This window comes from Pongo pygmaeus, chromosome 6 (assembly GCF_028885625.2).
Source record: "Pongo pygmaeus isolate AG05252 chromosome 6, NHGRI_mPonPyg2-v2.0_pri, whole genome shotgun sequence".
NCBI classification, from domain to species: domain Eukaryota; kingdom Metazoa; phylum Chordata; class Mammalia; order Primates; family Hominidae; genus Pongo; species Pongo pygmaeus.
In genome coordinates, this window is record NC_072379.2 from 9,254,605 (window position 1) to 9,275,120 (window position 20,516).

At 49.1% G+C, this 20,516-nt stretch overlaps 1 long non-coding RNA gene across 1 annotated transcript; it reads left to right on the forward strand.

The window, feature by feature from the left end:
* The first annotated feature begins 3,788 nt into the window (after positions 1-3,788).
* On the forward strand, positions 3,789-19,661 carry LOC129041078 (uncharacterized). The gene is made up of 3 exons (XR_008503793.2): positions 3,789-3,893; positions 5,511-5,691; positions 19,402-19,661. It is a non-coding gene; the product is annotated as an uncharacterized LOC129041078 (long non-coding RNA).
* Positions 19,662-20,516: the final 855 nt, after the last annotated feature.

Below are 20,516 nucleotides of genomic sequence, written 5' to 3' on the forward strand. Positions count from 1 at the left end.
TACCAGACCTCTGGGGGTCGAGGCGGGCAGATCACCTGAGGTCAAGTGTTTGAGACCAGTCTGGCCAACATGGTGAAACCCCGTCTCTACTAAAAATACAAAAAATTACAGACATGCATGGTGTGTGCCTATAATCCCAACTACTTGGGAGGCTGAGACAGGAGAATCGCTTGAACCCTGGAGGCAGAGGTTGCAGTGAGCCGAGATCGCACCACTACACTCCAGCTTGTGCGACAGAGACTCCGGTCAGATGCCTCCTAGGCTCAGGCACCTGCTCTGGGAGCAGTGGGCTCCTCTGCATCCTTGAGCACCTAATCTTTATGTGCAGGATCGTAAAACACACTGTGCGGATCAGTGTCAGATTTCCTTCTTAAGCTAATAGAACAGAATGCAGCTTTCAGGATTCAGGAAAGATTTTTCTACACAGGCAACTCAGTTGCAGTTGCGTATTATTGCCACCAGAGGACACTATGATCCTGCTAACATGATGAAAGGCTCTCCCAGCGGATTTAATAACAATCTTAGCAATTTTTTATTTATTTATTTTTTTCTCGCTCCGTCGCCAGGCTGGAGTGCAGTGGTGCCATCTCGGCTCACTGTAACCTCCGCCTCCCGCCTCCTGGGTTCAAGCGATTCTCCTGCCTCAGTCGGCCGAGTAGCTGGGATCACAGGCGCGCACCACCATGCCCAGCTAATTTTTGTATTTTTAGTAGAGACGGGATTTCACCATGTAGACCAGGCTGGTGGGTGATTCGCCCATCTTGGCCTCCCAAAGTACTAGGATTACAGGGGTGAGCTACCGCGCCTGGCCTTAATCTACTTTTTATCTCTGTGGTTTTGCCTTTTCTGGTCATTCCATCTATGTTGAATAATACAATACATGGCCTTCTGTGCAAGGGCAATTGGTTCCATGCTTAGTCCCACCGGATGATAGATGTTAACCAATATTTACTGATAAGTTGGGGCCTCTCCGACAAGGAGACCAATGAGGCTGTCTCCTTCAAAAGCATCTCAGCTCTGTTTTGGGGCTTTGAGTTTAGTGGGGTTTTTTTAAAGCCAGATTTTACGTTGTTCCCAGACACAATCACAAGCCTTGCTGGACCAAAGAAAAAAAACGAGTTAGCTTGGGCACAGTGGCTCACACCTGTAATACCAACACTTTGGGAGGCCAAGATGGGTGGATGGCTTGATGCCAGGAGTTCGAGACCAGCCTGGTCAACATAGCGAGACCCCATCTCTAAAAAATAAAATAAAGTACATATACCATCAATGATGTATAACCAAAAAAGACAAATAAATAAACAAGTTAATATTGAAATGTCATGTTTGCCCCCACCCCAAATAAGCACTATAACCTCTTGTTATTCACTTCTCATGCAACCAGTCTTCTGTTCTCTGTGAGTCTTTGGGAAATGAGGAGCATGATCTTCTAGCAGTAAAACACCTGTAGAGAATCGCCTTATGTTTTTTGTTTGTTTATTTGTTGGTTTGGTTTGGTTTGGTTTTTTTTTTTTTTTTTTTTTTTTGAGATGGAGTCTCGCCCTGTTGCCCAGGCTGGAGTGTAGTGGCAAAATCTCAGTTCACTGCAACCTCCACCTCCCTGGTTCAAGCAATTCCCCTGTCTCAGCCTCCCGAGTAGCTGAGATTACAGGTGCACGCCACCACAGGTGCACGCCACTACACCCGGCTAATTTTTTTGTATTTTTAGTACAGATGGGGTTTCACCATGTTGGCCAGACTGGTCTCAAACTTCTGACCTCAGGCAATCCGCCTGCCTCGGCCTCCCAAAGTACTGGGATTACAGGCATGAGCCACTGCGCCCGGCCTCCATGTTAATCACTCTTTCTGATTTCAAATAACTCATTATCCCCATGAACTTACGGATTTGTTTTTCCTCTTCATCCACAAATTTCTCTAGAGAAGTCTCCCTTGTCATCTCTTGGCTGTGCTTTCTATCTCACCAGTTATCTTTCTCCAAAGAGCTTCCTCTGCAAAGAAGCTTTGTATATGAAGACCATGTAGGGGCTGAATCATGACCAAGTTTCACAACCTAAAAGTAGTTCACAAAGCTTCCTTGCCTCTATTCTCTGCAAATCTGTAAACTCTTCAGCTGACCCAATTTCTCTCTTTAGCCTTCAGATTATATTTTATTTCATTTCATTTCATTTCATTTTATTGGGACAGAATCTAGCTCTGTCGCCCAGGCTGGAGTGCAGTGGCACCATCTTCGCTCACTGCAACCTCCCCCTCACAGGTACAAGCAATTGTCCTGCCTCAGCCTCCTGAGTAGCTGGGATTACAAGCGTGAGCCACCACGTCCAGCTGATTTTTTTGTATTTTTAGTAGAGACAGGGTTTTGCCATGTTGGTCAGGCTGGTCTGGAACTCCTGATCTCAAATGATCCGCCTGCCTTCACCTCCCAAAGTGCTGGGATTACAGGCGGGAGCCACCGCACCAGCCGATTCTATTTTTAATTTTATTGAAGAAGCGCCGTACTATTTCTCACGGGTGCTGCACCATGTTATGTTCCTACCAGCAATGCACAAAGATTCCAATTTGTCCACATCCTCACCAAACACCTGCTATTTTGTTTTGTTTTGTTGGTGGTGGTTTTTTGTGTTTGTTTGTTTGTTTGTTTTTAGTACAGGGAGAGTATCCCTAATCCAAATATCTGAACTCCAAAAGTTACAAAACCAGAACTTGAGGGCCATCATGGCACTCAGAGAAAATGCTCATTAGAGCATTTCAGACTTAGGATTTTGGGATTAGGGCTGCTCAACCAGTAAAGCAAATATTCCAAAGTCAAAAAAAAAAAATTCCGAAATCTGAAACATTTCCGGTCCCAAGAATTTCAGATAAGGGATATTTAAACTGTAGCCATCCCGACAAGTGTGAGGTGTCTTCTCGGAAGTCTTGCACACTATTTTGTCTGCTTTGATCTGTCATGTGTTTCCTACCATTTTGAAAGCATAAGACATTTTATCAGTGTTCATTTCTGATGAGAGGCAGTCCAGGCAGTGCAAAGGGCACAAATCGTGGTCCCACAAGTCCTGGCTTCTGACCCGGATCACTGTGAGACCCTGAGCAAGCAAGAACTTGCTCCAGGCCTCAGTTTCCTTGGTCTCTGGGGGAAGCCAGGATGATAATCAGCCATGCTCCAACCCCTCAGCTGAAACTCAGGCCCAGATGCATTGTAAATGGATTTCCTCTTCCACAGGTGAGCCGCTGAATTCGATTCCTTCCTTCCTTCCTTCCTTCTTTCCTTCCTTCCTTTCTTCCTTCCTCTCTTCCTTCCTTCCCTCTCTCCCTCCTCCCTCCCTCCGTCCTTCCTCCCTCTCTCCTTCCCTCTCTCGTTTCCTTTTTTTTCCTTTTTGAGATGGGGTCTCACTGTGCTTCCCAGGCTGGAGTGCAATGGTGCAAGCACAGCTCACTGTAGCCTCTGACTCCAGGGCTCAAGTGATCCTTCCACTTAAGCCTCCCGAATAGCTGGGACTACAGCTGTGCCCCACCACACCCGGCTCATTTTATTAATTCTTGGTAGAGACCAGGTCTCGCTCTGTCACCCAGGCTGGTCTCGAACTCCTGGCCTCAAGCGATCCTCTCACCTCGGCCTCCCAAAGGACTGGGATTACAGGCACGAGTCACTGCGCCCAGGCTTTCTCCCTTTTGACTCATTTTGAGGCCCCTGTCGTCGGATACACGCCCTGGGAGTCGGGGGGGGTCTTCCAGTATAGGGAACCACCGAGATGCGGGCCCTCCGAAGTCCTAGAGAGGGCGCCTTGGCCGCCGACACCCGCCGCACTTCCGGCCTTTGTGGACCGCAGCGACGGCGTTCTGCGGCTGGTCGGTGCTGTTTGTTGCTGTCACTGCTGTTTGTTCCTGCCAGCGGCTAGGTGTGTAGTTGCCTGGGGCTCCTAGCACAAGGCCTCTGTCCCCAGGCACGCAGCGCCAGTCTCCGTCTGTTGCGCCCTGGGCGCCGCCTCTCTCCGGCCCCTCTTTGTTCCCTGAGCCAGCTGGGAAGACTAAAAGGGTGGGGGCTGGGAGCGGCCCATGGTTCGAACCCTCTTTTCAGGCATCCTTGGAGCATGCAGGCTGCAGATTTCAGGCCGACCCCGCTCGCACCAAAATCCATGCTGCTGTCCGTGGCAGCTCATTTTGAAAATGGCCTGGTAGAAAGTCCAGGCTGTTGAACTGGAAAACGCACTCTGCATCCCTTGACTTGAAGTTTTCATTATTCTCTAACGTGCACTTACCCCCAGTAGAGGGCAAATGAAGATTCAGACAAGAAATATTGCCTTTCCCAAAATGGGACACTCCAGCAAGGGTGCCGGTACTGACTTGGGTTAGCATAAGAGAGAGATGCAGTTGAAAAGCTTGTCGGCAGGGATCAGGGAAGACTTCCAATAAGTGGTGTGTATTCAAAGGAGAAGTAGGAATTGGGTAGGTGGACGACATGCTCCACCATCCAAGAAGAACATTCCAGATGGAGCTCGGGCAAAAGCACAAAGTTCGAAAAGTCAGAAGTGCAGGGGAAGTGGTAAATATTTCGACACCATCTAGATAAATGGTTGTTTGTTTTTGGTTTTTTGGGATGGGGGACAGAGTCTCGCTCTGTTGCCCAGGCTGGAGTGCAGTGGCACGATCTCGGCTCACTGCAACCTCCGTCTCCCGGGTTCAAGCGATTCTCCTGCCTCAGCCTCCCCAGTAGCTAGAATTACAGGTGCCTGCCACCAAGCCCAGCTAATTTTTGTATTTTTAGAGACAGGGTTTCGCCATGTTGGCCAGGCTGGTCTCGAACTCGTGACCTCAGTGATCCTCCCACCTCGGCCTCCCAAATTGCTGGGATTACAGGCGTGAGCCACCGTCTTCGCCCCATCCTGATAAATGTTTATTCTCTGTCGGGGAGTAGTGATTAAGATCTGTGTGACCACAGATCACTTCTGCTCAAAACAGCCAAGCCCCTTAAAAAATAATGGTTTGTTTTCTAGAAATATTATAGCAGGAGATCTGACTGCCATTTACTGGCCAATTTATTTAACCTTTCTGACTTTCAAATCCCTTGTTTCTAGGGGGATAGCGTTTCTAGGGGGATAGCAATAATATCTTGTAATAGGGAGGAATGGATTAGGTTAATTTGTATAAAGCATCCACCACAGTGTGTGTGGCAGGTAGTATTAATACGTCGGAGGTTTATCATTGTTTTTACTGTTAATAATCATTAAAAATGTGATAGTATCCCTTCCCGTTATGGAGCCTCCTTCTCTGTACAGTAAGCAATGTGGAAAGAGGAAGAGGAGTAAATTCCAGAAAGTGTTAAGAAAGATGTTTGTGGAAATGATAGCAACCTATTCAGCTCTCACAAAATTTGAATGGGGCATCATACTGTCTCTTATTATACCCATAAAATATCTTGTAGCATTTTTATCTGAGTGAAAGCAAGTATGATAATGTATATTTTAAAAAATAAATATACTTTGTAAATCACTTTTTTTTTTTTTTTTTTGAGACAGGGTCTGGCTCTTTTGCCCAGGATGGAGTGCAGTGGCGTGATGGTCTCAGCTGACAGCAGCCTCGACCTCCTGGGCTCAAGCCTTGGCCTCCCAAAGTGCTGGGATTACAGGTATAAGCCACCATGCCCGGCCCTCCCTTTCTTTTGTGTCTTTGGATTTGTCTTTGTGGAGAGGCGACCAGGTAGGTCTTTTTTCCTCTGAGCCATTATTAAACCTGTGTTCCTTATGAACTGTATTTTTCTGTTTGAAAGCCCCTGTCTGGCACTCAAAACAAGACCAAAGTTAATAGAGTTGGGCAAACTACTCAAAACTATATATATTTGCAATCAAAACTTCAAGAAAAAGCAATAACAATCCTCATTAAAGATGTTAGCACTGGCCAGGTGTGGTGGCTCACACCTGTAGTCCTAGCACTTTGGTAGACCAGTGCAGGAGGATGGCTTGAGCCCGGGAGTTCCAGACCAGCCTGGGCAACATGGCAAAACCTCATCCCTACCAAGAAAATATACAAAAATTTGCTGGATATAGTGGCACACACCTGTAGTCCCAGCTACTCAGGAGGCTGAGATGGGAAGATTGCCTGAGCCCAGGAGTTTGAGGCTGCAGTGAGCTGTGATCACATCACTCCACTCCAGCCTGGGTGATGGAGGAAGACTCGGTCAAAAAAAAAGAAAAAAAAAGGTAGGAGCTTTCCTCAAACATCTTCTCTGTCCATTCACATATCTGTGTTGTAACTGAATCGCAGGGTTCAGTCACTCGCTATTTGCAGAGTCTGATTAACAAGAGCAAAGTGTGGTATAAAGTGACCTTTTTTTTTTTTTGAGACAGTCTCGCTCTGTCACCCAGGCTGGAGTGCAGTGGCATGATCTCGGCTCACTGCAACCTTTGCCTCCCGGATTCAAGCGATTCTCCTGCCTCAGCCTCCTGAGGAGCTGGGATTATAGGCGCCCGCCGCCACGCCGGCTAAGTTTTCTATTTTTATTAGAAACAGCGTTTCACCATGATGGCCAGGCTGATCTCGAACTCCTGACCTCAGGTGATCTACCGGCCTCGGCCTCCCAAAGTCCTGGGATGTCAGGCATGAGCCACCACACCCGGCCAGTATCTGTAGCTCTTAGCCCTGGGTCAGTTTCTCCAGAGGAATACCTTCCAGTCTCCTTCCTGAAAAGTCCAAGCCCAGCCGCCACTCTGTACCAACAGAAGTAAAGACTTAACCATTGAAGGTGGGAGAAGGAAGGTTAGGGCTGCCCATCCACGGTGGGTCTGAGATCCCACACCCCTCAGGCCAGCAATCAGACCCCACTGGCCTGAGGAATACCGGGCACAGTTGAGGGTGTGGACGCTACAGAGAAAACAAGAGGATTAAATAGATATTTACCTCCCGACTGGTGAGACCCTCCCTCATCCCTGCCCAGATGGCTACTTTTATCTAGAACAGGAGATGGCAAACGTTTTTCTATAAAGGGCCAGATAGGCAGGGCACAGTGGCTCACACCTGTAGGAGGTGGGAGGATCGCTTGAACCCAGGAAGCAGAGGGTGCAGTAAGCCAAGATCGTGCCACTGCCCTTAACCCTGGGTGACAGAGTGAGACTCTACAGCAAAAAAAAAAAAAAAAAACAACTAATTTTTGTCTGTAGACGTAAGGGTTGCTGGCTCTTTCTCCCTCATGCAGCCTCCAAGATGTACTATGGAAATTTAGACATTTATGAATTGCCTTGCAATGGAAAAGGTAGTAACAGCAACTCCGAGAGTTCCTGCCAAGTTCTACCCCAAGTGGAACAAGTTGCTGGTTGTTCCCTTCCCTGGATTTTAACCAAGGTGATAAATACAATGGGAGGAGATATCTGGGAGAGGTAGAGGCTTTGACTCCAGACCTTGAGCTTATTTTTTTCTCTTTTGCTTATTTTTTTTGTTTGTTTGTTTTTTTTTTGAGACAGAGTCTCACTCTGTTGCCCAGGCTGGAATACAGTGTTGCAATCTCGGCTCACTGGAACTTCTGCCTCCCCGGTTCAAGCGATTCTTCTGCCTCAGCCTCACAAGTAGCTGGGATTACAGGCGACCACCACCACCCTGGCTAATTTTTGTATTTTTAGTAGAGACGGGGTTTTACTATGTTGGTTAGGCTGGTCTCAAACTCCTGACCCCAAGTGATCCGCCCGCCTCGGCCTCCCAAAGTGCTGGGATTACAGGCATGAGCCACCATGCCCAGCTGATCTTGAGCTTATTGAAGTCAGAAACTTTGTCCCTGAGCAATAAAAATAGTTTTTTGTTTTCTTTTTCTTTTTTTTTTTTGCCTTTGGGTTCAAGTGATCCTCCTGCCTCAGTCTCCCAAGTAGCTGGGACTACAGGTGCATGCCACCACACCTGGCTAATTTTTTATATTTTGTAGAAACAGGGTCTTGCTGGCCGGGCGCAGTGGCTCATGCCTGTAATCCCAGCACTTTGGGAGGCTGAGGCGGATGGATCACCTGAGGTCAGGAGTTCAAGACCAGCCTGACCAACATAGCGAAACCCCATCTCTACTAAAAATACAAAAATTAGCCGGGCATGGTGGTACATGCCTGCAATCCCAGCTACTTAGGAGGCTGAGGCAAGAGAATCACTTGAACCCAGGAGGTGCATCCAGGCTGCAGTGAGCCAAGATTATGCAATTGCACTATAGCCTGAGCAACAAGAGCGAAACTCTGTCTCAAAAAAAAAAACAAAACAGAGTCTTGCTTTGTTGCCCAGGCTGGTCTTGAACTCCTGGCTCAAGCGATCCTCCTGCCTCGGCCTCCCAAAATGCTGGGATTACAGGTTTGAGCCACCAACCCGCCCCCACCTTTCTTAGTTGCAGGGGCAGAATGGGGGTTTGGAATACAAAAGAGCTGTTCCTGCTACTTACACATGCATATTTTTGAGCAAGTCAGTTCTCCTAGCTAAGTCTTAATGTCTTTATCTCTAAAATGGGGATAATCCACCCTACCTCATTGGGTATTTGTGTAGATTAATAAAATAACAGGTAAAAATCCCTGTCATATCAAGGGTGTTCAGAAAATGGCAAATATTATCATTCTGATTTATCTAGACAAGGAAACTCCAAGATGTTAAGGCATCATCCAAAGGACACACAGCTCATTAGGGGTAGGAGCAGGAATACAATTTGTTTTCTTGACTCTCCAGCTAATATTCTTGCTTCTACCCTGTACTACTTGAAAAGGAGGCTTTAGTTCTTTTTATTGTATTTATTTATTTAGTTAGTTAGTTAGTTAGTTAGTTATTTTGAGATGGAGTTTTGCTCTTGTCGCCCAGGCTAGAGTGCAATGGCGCCCTCTCACCTACTGCAACCTCCACCTCCAGGGTTCAAGCAATTCCCCTGCCTCAGCCTCCCAAGTAGCTGGGATTACAGGCATGCACCACCATGCCTGGCTAATTTTTGTATTCTTAGCAGAGACGAGGTCTCACCATGTTGGCCAGGCTGTTCTTGCCTGACCTCGGGTGATCCACCTACCTTGGCCTCCCAAAGTGCTGGGATTACAGGCGTGAGCCACCACACCCGGCCTAGTTGTTTTTTTTTTTTTTTTTTTTTTTGAGAAAGAGTTTCTCTCTTACTGCCCAGACTGGAGTGCAATGGCACCATCTGGACTCACTGCAACCTCCGCCTCTCAGCTCAAGCGATTCTCCTGCCTCAGCCTCCAGAGTAGCTGGGATTACAGGCGCCCACCACCAGGCCCGGCTAATTTTTGTAGTAGAGACAGGATTTCACCATGTAGGTCAGACTTGTCTCAAACTCCTGACCTCAGGCGATCCACCCGCCTCAGCATCTCAAAGTGCTGGGATTGCAGGTGTGAAGCACTGCACTCGGCCCCCCCTTTTTTTTTAAAAAAAAACGATGTTTGAATTGCTAAGGTAAGAAAAGTGTCAGGGCTGCAGGATGTTAGGAAATAAACGTTCTCCCCTTTTCTTTCTTTATTTTTTTAGAGACAGGATCTCGCTCTGACACCCAGGATGGAGTGCAGTGGCGTGATCATACCTCACTATAGCCTCCAACTCTTGGCCTCAAGCGATCCTCCTGCCTGGGTCTCCCAAGTAGCTGGAACTATAGGCACATGCCACCACGCTCAGCTAATTTTTGTATTTTTTGTAGACACAGAATCTTCCCATGTTGCTCAGGCTGATCTCAAACTCCTGGCCTCAAGCAACCCTCCCACCTCAGCCTCCCAAATTGCTGGGATTACAGGTGTGAGCCACCATGCCCCACCCCAGTTCTCCCCTTTTCTAACACCACCCTTCCTATCACCTTGGTTTCTGCTGCAGACAACAGGCCCCCTCCTATCACGGCCAGACTTTGAGCAAAGCTGGCTTTTCTGTACCGCATAGTACAGGAGGTATTGGCAAGCACCACTCCTGCCCCACCTTCGCGCCTCCTCCCCACTCTTCTCCCATCCATCTCCACCCCCAGTCTCACCCCCTCCGGATGCAGGCTCTCTTCCCCTGAGCAGAGCTGCTCTTCCTGGGCAGTTACAAAGATTCTTTGTAATGTGTTTACAGGAGGAGGGGGTGAGAGCGGGGCCTGGCTGTACTGATGGGCCCACCAGCCCTGTTTACATAAGCAGAGAAGGAGCCGAAACAGATGACCCTATAGCTCAGGGACCTAGATTAAACACATAACCAAAGTCCAGAGCCCTGTGCCCCAGCCGCCCAGTTTCTAGGCTACACCACACAGAAGCAGCATGGAGGAGCCTCTTGACCCAGGGAGGGTTGTTGACTCGGCTGGGTGAGAGATGTTTGCACAGGGAGGGAGCTAGCAGGGCCATCTGGCTGTTCTGCTAAGCACTGGGCATTTGCAGGTTAGGCACCCTCAGGATTCCAGGGCCCCTGGGAAGACAGCCCCAGCCAATACTGTTTCTTCTTTGGGGAAATTTATAAAACATTGTTATTTTTACATTTTTCACCCAGTAATTACACCCAACCCAAATAAACTGTGAAGTTTTATTTTGCAAAGTGGTGAGAAATGCGGTTCTCCGCATTTAAAACATGGCGATGGCTGGCACCTAAAAGTCCTCTGCAGTTTACAAAGCATTGCCACCTCCGCAATGTCATACCATCCTCAGAGTAGCTAAGTGGGTAGCTATTGCCAAAATCATCCCTATTTTACAGATGAGGGAGTCGAGACTTAGAGAGGTCAGGTCATTTGCACAAACCACATGCCCAACAAGAGTGACTCCAAATTTTACGCCCCTTCTACTCTGACACCTTCCTCTCCATTGGGCTGTAAAATAAGGCAAGAAGAGAGCCTGTTCCAATACATGATCGCCTTGCAGGTGGCTGTCAGGAGAGAGTGTCACATCTCATCTCAGACATGCTGGAAGCCAAAGTGGTCAGCCTCAAGGGGCACCGTAGAGGGCCCTGCAGTCCACCCAAGGACACCACCAGCGGGGCGTTCCCAGCACGCCACTCAAAGCTTTACGTGGAGAGGCCAGGCACGGTGGTGCACACCTGTAATCCCAGCACTTTAGGGAGGCTGAGGCGGGTGGATCACCGAGGTCAGGAGTTCGAGACCAGCCTGGCCAACATGGCGAAACCCCGTCTCTATTAAAAATATAAAAATTAGCCGGGTATGGTGGCAGGCACCTGTAATCTCAGCTACTTCGGAGGCTGAGCAGGAGAATCGCTTGAACCTGGGAGGCGGAGGTTGCAGTGAGCTGAGATCACCCCATTGCGCACCAGCCTGGGCAACAAGAATGAAACTCTGTCTCAAAAAAAAAAAAAAGAGAAAAGAAATAAAAAGCCTTACGTGGAGAGACTGAGCCCCCAACTATGTGAAACTACGTGAAACATACACAGAGCATCCCACCACTAGCTGAAATCATGGAGACAAGAAAGGGAACATGTTTAGAATCACAGAAACTTTCCTCCAAGTTTGTTTCCTCTTGTCTCCTCTTGAGCTTTGTCTCCCCACATTCAAACCTGTACAATCTACCTGAAGCTATTACCTGAGTCCCAATTAGTGCTCTATCTACTTTCTCCCAGTTCTTTATCCTCCCTTTTACAACTCAAAACACCAAACCTACCCGAAAGGCATCATCATTCCATCTTCTTCGCAGCCTTTGTCTCTCTGCCTCTTTTTTTTGTTGTTTGTTTGTTTTGTTTTGTTTTGAGTCAGGGTCTCACTCTGTGGCCCAGGCTGGAGTGCAGTGGCACGATCATGTCTCACTGCAGCCTCAATCTCCTGGGCTCAAGTGATCCTCCCACCTCAGCCTCCTGAGTAGCTAGGACCACAGGCACACACCACCACACCTGGCTAATTTTTAAAATTTTTTGTAGAGACAAGGCCTCAGTGTGTTACCCAGGCTGGTCTCGAACTCCTGGTCTCAATGATCCTCCCACATTGGCCTCCCAAACAGTTGGGATTACAGGTGTTAGCCACCAGGCCCAGCCTGTCTCTGTCTCTTAACCCCAACTCTACTACTCCATCCAAACAGCTTTGCCCAGTTTCACTGATTAGAACTTCTCTGCCACCCAAAGGTCCCAGCCCTGCTCCCATCACCCTTAGTCCAGCCCCAGCATCTGGCTCAGCCACCAGGTCCTCCTGGGCTTTTCCTTCTTGTCACTGTCAAATCCTGGTTCCCCTGCCTTCTCCTCAATTTATGTATTTATTATTTATATACACACACACACACACACACACGTTTTTTTTTTTGAGACGGACACACACACACACACACACACGTTTTTTTTTTTTGAGACGGAGTCTCGCTCTGTCACCAGGCTGGAGTGCAGTGGCGTGATCTCGGCTCACTGCAACCTCCGCCTCCCAGATTCAAGCGATTCTCCTGCCTCAGCCTCCTGAGTAGCTGGGACTACAGGCGCACGCCACCACACCCAGCTAGTTTTTGTATTTTTAGTAGAGACCAGGTTTCCTCATGTTGGCCAGGATGATCTCAATCTCTTGACCTCGTGATCTGCCCACCTCAGCCTCTCAAAGTGCTGAGATTACAGGCGTGAGCCACCGTGCCTGGCCCCTTTTTTTTTTTAAGACAGAGTTTTTGCTCTTGTTGCCCAGGCTGGAGTGCAGTGGCGCAATCTTGGCTCATTGCAACCTCCACCTCCCAGGTTCAAGTGATCCTTCTGCCTCAGCCTCCCAAGTAACTGGGATTACAGGTGCACACCACCACACCTGGGTAATTTTTTAAATATTTTTAGTAGAGACAGGGTTTCACCATGTTAACCAAGCTGGTCTCGAACTCCTGACCTCAAGTGATCCACCCACCTTGGCCTCCCAAAGTGCTGGGATTACAGGCATGGGCTACTGTGCCCAGCCTGTATTTTATTTATTTTGAGACAGAGTCTCACTCTGTCGCCCAGGCTAAAGTGCAGTGGCACAATCTCTCCTCCTCCGGGGTTCAAGTGATTCTTGTTCCTCAGCCTCCCAAGTAGCTGAAATTACAGGCATGTGCCACCACGCCTGGCTAATTTTTTTGTATTTTAGTAGAGGCGGGGTTTCGCCATGTTGGCCAGGCTGGTCTCAAACTCCTGACCTCAAGTGATCCACCTGCCTCAGCCTCTCAAAATGCTGGGATCACAGGCCTGAGCCACCATGCCTGGCCCCAACCCCAATTTATTCTTTAGTGATCACCTTTCTGTAACAACTGTGTGACTGTGTTTTGCAGCTTTTAAAACAGTTTTACGCAAATGTATATAGAGGTGCCTTCATACAGAGTCTCATTTACAAGTTAACTTCGCTTCCCCGTAGCATCTGTGTTCATTTCCTGCCTAAACTGCTAAATGTGGCTTGTTCGTTTTTTTCTGTCTTCATCTTCAATGTGCCTGGATTCTTCCTGCTATCATGATTTTAACCAACCTACATTCAGGTCTTTCATTACCTTCCTGATAAAGTACTATTTATAAGTTTTTAGTACTCTTTCTACTTTGAAGCCCTGACTTCCTTTCCCCCAACCACTTTATTCTCTCTCTACAGTCACTGTTTTTTTGTTTTTGTTTTTGTTTTGTTTGTTTGTTTTTGAGATGGAGTCTCACTGTGTTGCCCAAGCTGGTCTCACCTGGGCTCAAGCCCTCCTCCCACCTCAGCCTCCCGAGTAGCTGGAATTACAGACATGAACAACCACACTGGCTCTTCTCTCTCTACATTCAGCACCACCATAGATTGTTTTTTGTTTTTTTGGGTTTGGTTTTGTTTTGTTTTGCTTTGTTTGAGACAGAGTCTCTCTCTGTTGCCCAGGCCAGAGTACAGTGTACAGTGGCGCGATCTTGGCTCACTGCAACGTCTGCCTCCTGGGCTGAACCCATTCTCGTTCCTCAGCCTCCGGAGTGGCTGGGCATGCAGGCGTGCACCACCACACCCGGGTGATTTTTGTATTTTTAGTAGAAATGGGGTTTCACCATGTTGGCCAGGCTGGTCTCAAACTCCTGACCTCAAGTGATCCACCTGCCTCAACCTCCCAAAGTGCTGGGATGACAGGCGTGAGCCACGCACCTGGCCCACCATAGATTGTTAAAATCAGACTGTGACTCCTGGAACCAGATACTGGAAGGATCGTGTTGCAGGTAAATGACAGCTTACTTCCTGGCCACCGCCCTGGGCTGCCCGGATATGTTTGCACATCCACCCTACGCTGCCTTATGCCATAGGCTCCTTGGAGCAATCACAGTTCTTTTCATTTATAAACTACTCAGATATTTAGAGGAAGTTCCAAGTTGGTCCAGCTGCTCTCCAGATTCCAGCCCAACTCTGAGATGTGTCCCCACAATGTGTGTTCTCTGTCCTCTTACATTTGTCCTGTACCAACGGCAAAACTGGGGAGGCCCTGCTAGAAATGACTCCCAGTTTGCATGTGATGGAAACCCCAGGGATCACAGAAGTTTGAGCATTGCGTGCTAGGGTTGAATCCCAGGATTTCAAAGGGAGTCATGCAAAATTTACAGAATGTAAGCCAAGAGCAGTGGCTTTTTGTTGTTGTTGTTGTTGTTGTTGTTGCTGTTGTTGACAGGGTTTTTGCTCTTGTTGCCCAGGCTGGAGTGCAGTGGCGCTATCTCGGCTCACTGCAACCACCATCTACCAGGTTCTCCTGCCTCAGCCTCCTGGGTGGCTGGGACTACAGGTGCGTGCCACCACACCGTGCTAATTTTTTGTTTTTTTTGTTTTTTGAGATGGAGTCTCGCTCTGTTGCCCAGACTGGAGTGCAGTGGTGCGATCTTGGCTCACTGCAAGCTCCGCCTCCCGGGTTCACACCAGTCTCCTGCCTCAACCTCCCAAGTAGCTGGGACTACAGGTGCCTGCCACCACGCCCGGCTAATTTTTTGTATTTTTTTTTAGGGGAGACGGGGTTTCACTGTGTTATCCAGGATGGTCTCAATCTCCTGACTTCGTGATCTGCCTGCCTCGGCCTCCCAAAGTGCTGGGATTACAGGTGTGAGCCACTGCGCCCAGCCAGTTTTTTGTATTTTTAGTAGAGACGGGGTTTCACCGTGTTAGCCAGGATGGTCTGTATCTCCTGACCTCACGATCTGCCGAGCTTGGCCTCCCAAAGTGCTGGGATTACAGGCATGAGCCACCGCACCTGGCCTCATAAGTCAGGTTTTATAAGCATAGGGTAATGAGAGTGATTGGCTCTTGAAATGAGGTGATGGCAGGAGGTGTGATCTGACTGAGTCCTGTCATGGGGTGATGCCAGTACTCAATCTGATTGGATCCTGCCATGTGGTGTCCACTTCTTAATTCAGTCCCCCTCTTCAGTCCGAGCACTTGGGTTCCGCCCTGTGGTTGCATGCTTGGTTCATCTGGGCATGCTCAGGTTACCCGACCCTCACCTAGGGTCCGTGGCAACTGAAAAACAACTCACAATTTTGTTACATAAAAGTCGAGTCAGATTGATCTGATGCATTTACGCTTCGTGTACTGTGGACAGAGGATGCCCTCTTGTTGGCCCTGATGCAAAGTAGGCGAGCCCCAAAATGGAGCTTAGCCCACAAGGTTTCTTGGCTTTGCCCAGGAAAAAATCCAAGGTCAAGCCAGAGGGAGAAGAAAATTGCTTTATGGAAGAGGCAGTGTTACAGCTGCAGTGGTGTTACAGCTCCGTGACTGCTCCTGCAGAGCAGGGAGTAGTATCTCAGGACAGTTTTGCAGTCATATTTATGCCTACTTTTTTGTTTTTTTTTTTGAGACTGAGTCTCACTCTGTTGCCCAGGCTGGAGTGCAGTGGCACCATCTCTGCTCACTGCAACCTCCGCCTCCGAGGTTCAAGCCATTTTCCTGCCTCAGCCCCACTAGTAGCTGGGATTACAGGTGCACACCATCACACCCAGCTAATTTTTTGTGTTTTTTTAGTAGAGACGGGCTTTTGCCATGTTGGCCAGGCTGGTCTCAAACTCCTGACCTCAAGTGTTCCACCTATCTCGGCCTCCCAAAGTGCTGGGATTACAGGTGTGAGTGTGAGCCACCACACCTGGCCTACCTACTTTTAATTACATGTAGATTAAGGGGCAGTTAGTGCAGAAATTACTAGGGAAGAGGTAGTAAGTTCTAGGTTGTCAGCTCATTGCCATGGAAAGGGGTGGTAACTCCCGGGTGTTGCCATGGCAACAGTAAACTGACATGGCACACTGGTGGGCATGTCTTACGGAAAACTGCTTCTGCCCTGGCCCCATTTTAGCTAATCCTCAGTTTGGTCCACTGTCCAAGCCCCACCTGCAGAGTCAAGTCCCTCCTCCCACCTCAGCACTGCCAGAAAAGAGCTTCAGGATGGAGCCACACATGCCACTCAAGCCCAAGGGTCAGTCAACAGCCCACAGCCCTAAACTCATCTGTGTCCAATGCCAGGCCCTGCAACTGCCGATTTACATGAATCAACTCCATCATGCAAGCCTCATGACAACCCAATGAGGTAGGTGCTGTTTGAATCCTCATTTTACACACAGAGAAACTGAGGCTCCAAAAGTTCAAGTAACTAGACCAAGAGTACATGGTACAGACAAGATGAGAACCAAGGCCATCTGAGTCCTGCGCCCGTCTACTACACACCATAGCTAGGAAGGATATGGCTTAAGCTGACTTGGGAATGAGGCCACAAGGCTGGGGGGCTGTTCGGTTTGTTTTGATTTGATTTGATTAGGCACCAGTGTTCTCATAAACATCCGTATCCAGATGCAGGTGCTTTTGCAGTCATGTGACTGGACGTGCGTGGGCTAGGACTCTGTTGTCCGTGGCTGGAGTCCAAAGCTGAGAACAAAGAAGGAAAAACTTGAGGAGGACACTCCCAGCCCACAGCACGGCACATCAGAGATCCCAGATGCCACCTACGTGACAGGCAGAAATGCTCGCGAGCTTTGCTTGCTCAGCCAGTTTTTCTGCTCCTCAAGTCTGGACAAAAGCAGCAAGAAAGAGAGAAAGGACTTTGTAGAAGCCAAATGCCTTCTGCCTGTTGGTGGGGGCTTCCCTCTCCTCCTCCATGACTGGTTCCCTCGCCCCCTCACCATGAAGACAAGTGAGAATGTCTTCAAAACCTAGGGACAGAGGCTGGGTGCGGTGGCTCTCACCTATGATCCCGGCACTTTGGGAGGCTAAGGTGGGCAGATCACTTGAGGCCAGGAGTTCAAGACCAGCCTGGCCAACATGTGGAAACCCCGTATCTACTGAAAATACAAAAAACTAGCTGGACGTAGTGGCATGCACCTGTAACCCCAGCTACTGGGGAGGCTGAGGCAGGAGAATCACTTGAACTGGGAAGCAGAGGTTGGAGTGAGCCGAGATTGCACCACTGCACGCCAGCCTGCACAACAGAGGGAGACTCCATCTCAAAAAAAAAAAGACCTGGGGGCAGGGCGGGCAGGAGTCCCAGTCACCAGGGAGACTCCATATCTACAAAAAACCTCATCCTCGGCCAGGCACAGTGGCTCACACCTGTAATCCCAGCACTTTGGGAGGCTGAGGCAGGCAGATCACGAGGTCAGGAGATCAAGACCATCCTGGCCAACATGGTGAAACCCCATCTCTACTAAAAATACAAAAATTAGCTAGGTGTGGTGGCACAGGCCTATAGTCCCAGCTACTCAGGAGGCTGAGGCAGGAGAATCACTTGAACCCGAGAGGCGGAAATTGCAGTGAGCCAAGATCACGCCACTGCACTCCAGCCTGGCGACAGGGCAAGACTCCGAAAAAAAAAAAAAAAAAAACAAAAAAAAAAACACCTCAACCTCTAGTTGAGCATTATTTTAAACAGGAGACTCTCGCACCTAGGCAGGTGGTGGGTGATTCAGCAAATCCACTAAGAGGGGAAGGTGGCCAGGGAGGGGCAGCGGAGCACCAGAGGGGGTCCACATTCCAGCCATTTGAGTGGCCAAGGGTGCCTGAGTTTCTCAAAGATCAAATGGACCCAGAAGCAGGTAGCTGGACTTGAGTTGTCCAACTGGTGCCCCCACCCAAGAATCTCCACAAAAGGAGGTTGTGCAGTGCCCTGCTAGGGGCAGAAGGCAGATTGACTGGGACAGGGGACTGAGTAGTAAGCAGGCCCTTAAGGCCCCCTGAGGATTTCATCCCTGAACACCACAAGCCAACGTTTGTGTGGCTGACGCACAGTAGCGGTAGACTGTGTTTTCCAAAAGTGACCATGGCAGTGTTTTTGGTCTCACATGCAATTCCAGAACCACACCACTTCCCATCAAAAGGTGGCATCTGGCTGGGTGCCGTGGCTCACGCCTGTAATCCCAGCCCTTTAGGAGGCCAAGGTGGGCAGATCACCTGAGGTCAGGAGTTCAAGACCAGCCTGGCCAACATGGCTGTCTCTACTAAAAATACAAAAATTAGCCGGGCATGGTGGCAGGCACCTGTAATCCCAGCTACTCAGGAGGCTGAGGCAGGAGAATTGCTTGAACCCGGGAGGCGGAGGTTGCAGTGAGCCGAGATCGCGTTACTATGCTCCAGCCTGGGCGACAAAAGTGAGACTCCGTCTCAAAAAGAAAAGGTGGCATCGCCAGGCATGGCGCCTGTAAAACCAGCACTTTGGGAGGCCAAGGCAGGAGTATCGCTTTAGCCCAGGAGTTTAAGACCAGCCTAGGCAACATAGTGAGACCCCATCTCTACCAAAAAATAAAATAAAATTAGCTGGGTGTGGTGGCGTGCACCTGTACTCCCAGCTACTCAAGAGGCTGAGGTGGAAGGATTGCTTGAACCCAGGAGTTTGAGACCAGCCTGGGCAACATAGTGAAACCCCCATCTCTACAAAAAAATTTAAACATTAGCCAGGCATAGTTGCTCGTGCTTGTAGTCCCAGCTACACGGGAAGATGAGGTTGAAGGATCACTTGAGCCCAGGAGGTCGAGGCTGCAGTGAGCCATGATTGTACTCCAGCCTGGGTGACAGAGTGAGACCCTGTATCATAAAGAAAAAACGGGGGGGGGGGTGCCTATTTTCCCTTCCCTTGAAACTAGGTGTGACTTTATGACTGCCTCAAGGCATTGAATGCAGTGAAAGGGATGCTGGGTGCTTCTAAGATTAGGTTATAAAGGAGATGTGGCCTTCATTCACCTGTCCCCTCTGTCTCTCTGTCACCCACTCCACTTCCTTCCTTCCCTTACCTCCTTCCTTCCCTCCCTTCCATTCCCTTCCCTTCCCTCCTTCCTTCCCTCCCTTCCATTCCCTTCCCTTCCCTTTCCTTCCTTCCTTCACTCCCTCCTTCCCTCCCTTCCTTTCCTTCTTTCCTTCCCTCCCTCCCTCTCTCCCTCCCTCCTTTCCTTACCTTCCCTCCCTCCCTGCCTTCCTTCCTTCCTTTCTTTCTTTCCTCCCTCCCTCCCTGCCTGCCCGCCCACCACCCACCCTTCCTTCCTTCCTTCCTTCCTTCCTTCCTTCCTTCCCTTCCTCCTCTCTCTCGCTGGATACTTGTCCTTGGATCCCAGCCACCATCCTATGAGGAAGCCCAGACCACATGAAGAGACCACCTGCACATGTTCGGATTCACTGCCCCAGCTAAAATCTCAGCTGACAGCCAGACCAATCACCAATCTTAGGAGCTGGCGAGCCTTCAGATGGTCCAACCTTTGAGGCCCCACCAGAGGAGCCAGGTGGAGCATAGATAAGCCATCCATGTGGATCCCTTCACCAAATGGAAGATTTAGGAGCAAAATAAACAATGTTGTCATTGCTTTTACCCATGAAATTGTTGAATAATTTGTTTTGCAGCTTGAGTAGCTGGAACACTTTGTTACTAAGGGAAGAGTAACAACCAACAGGAGAGAACAGCTAGTTAAGTAAGAGATTTTTGACCCTTTCCCTGTCTGTCCACTTTGCTCAACACAACAGAGAAGCCACAGCTTCCAACAGGAAAATAGAGAGGGAAGGTGTCTTCGAGAGTCAGATCACTCACTCCTGCCACACCAGGGAGAGGGAAGGGGAGGAGGAAAAGCATAGATCACAGTACCCTTCCCACAGCAGGTTCCCCAGTCACAGCCCTAGCCGACAGTAAAGAAAACTCAGGCCCGGCATGGTGGCTCACGCCTGTAATCCCAGCACTTTGGGAGGCCGAGGCAGGCGGATCACTGGAGGTCAGGAGTTGGACACCAGCCTGGCCAACATGGTGAAATCCCATCTCTACTAAAAATACAAAAACTAGTCGGGCAGGTGGCACACGCCTTTAATCCCAGCTACTTGGGAGGCTGAAGCAGGAGAATCGCTTGAAACTGGGAGGCGGAGGTTGCAGTGAGCCGAGATCACGCCATTGCACTCCAGCCTCGGCGACAAAAGCAACAACTCTGTCAAAAAGAAAGAAGAAAGAAGAAGACTCAGTAAAATGGGACCTTTGGAATCAGGTATAAGACTTGGGGTTTGTTTTTTTTTTTATTTTTTTTAGACAGAGTTTCGCTCTTATTGCCCAGGCTGGAGTGCAATGGTTCAATCTCAGCTCACCGCAACCTCCGCCTCCTGGGTTCAAGCGATTCTCCTACCTCAGCCTACTGAGTAGCTGGAATTACAGGCATGCGCCACCACGCCCAGCTAATTTTGTATTTTTAGTAGA